At 60.3% G+C, this 1,228-nt stretch overlaps 1 protein-coding gene across 2 annotated transcripts in view; it reads left to right on the forward strand.

Moving 5' to 3' along the window:
- The window catches only part of LOC113208698 (sister chromatid cohesion protein PDS5 homolog B), a 12,767-nt gene that overhangs the window by 9,674 nt on the left and 1,865 nt on the right, over positions 1-1,228 (forward strand). The window lies entirely within an intron of this gene.

Genomic DNA, 1,228 nt, shown 5'->3' on the forward strand with positions numbered 1-1,228 from the left:
CGGGCGGGCCGCCCATACGCTTTGTGCTCAACCCCCGTCACATGTGACATTCCGGGTGACGCTGACGCAAAGACGCCGCGCCGACCTCTGCCGCGCCCCTCGGCTCCTCCGTCACCTCCCCCACCCTGCTCCGGATTAAGTTACGGGCCCCGGGATTATTTGCTGGCCCACGCCGCAGCGTTCCTCGCCAGCGGCCCTCATCACATTATGTTTTAACACAAACTTGGAGCGGTTGGCTCAGTGGCTGGTCGCCTTGGGGGGACGCCCGGCCCGTTGCCGCGGCCCCCGTCGCGCAGCGCGCCCCCACGCGACATTCGCACATCTCTCTTCCCCTCCCTCTCCCCGCCCACCATGGCACACTGTAGCAGTGTGTAACAACCGTTAGGAGCGTGTGCTCTGAGACGATGACGTGGCGCGCTGCGCGGTAGGCCAGAGCTGCTGCTGGGGTCAGATACGCTTCTTTTGGCGCACATGCGAGTTGCCGAGTTGCCCCTTTTTGCCGCACCGCCGTGCTGTTGGCAAGGGGATCCGCCGGGCCGAACGGATCAAAGTGGTGAAAGGAGAATAGCGCTAATTACCGGCCTGCTTTTATCCTTGGCCCCGCGGCCCCCCTCTTTCTCTATTTCTCTCTTCATTTTCTTTCCCGGACAAACCCGCGCTACTGTTTTTCATGCGTTTTAAACTCGCCCGCTCCCCCCCCTCCCCTTTTCTCTGTAATTACGGAGCTTTTGTTGTGCGTTACGGCGTCACATGCTCATGCTTCGCCCACGCCCGTTGCGGCGGACGTTGTGCATTCCCAGCGGCCCCGCCGGGTTGCTCCCTAAAAAGGAAAAGTGCGAAAGAAAACGGTCTCAATAATCAGCAGCATGAGTGCCGGGCATCGCTCCGCTGCCCGCAAAGAGATGCAGGCAAACGAGGGCATCCATCTCGCCAAACGAACTATTATCACGGCTGACTGCGCACACACATATGACTGTTTTGTTTGCGTGAGGGATATCCTACCGCGGCCACCTCGGCCTCCCTCTGCTGGGGTGCAGGGCACGGCCGGGCGAGCCGCGTCGTCATCAAAGAAATCGTACAAGTCCTGAGCCAGAATACACCTCCTCCGTGCATTTGAAACTTTTCTCATAGCGCGGTGGCCCGACCCGCCGCCGCCAGGTTGTTGGCCCGATTATTTTAACAAACATGGCTAATATCCGGCAGGCAGTGGCGGGCCTTTGCGCTGGAA

The sequence above is a fragment of the Frankliniella occidentalis genome, unplaced genomic scaffold (assembly GCF_000697945.3).
Source record: "Frankliniella occidentalis isolate FOCC.00 unplaced genomic scaffold, Focc_3.1 Scaffold20, whole genome shotgun sequence".
In the NCBI taxonomy this organism is placed as follows: domain Eukaryota; kingdom Metazoa; phylum Arthropoda; class Insecta; order Thysanoptera; family Thripidae; genus Frankliniella; species Frankliniella occidentalis.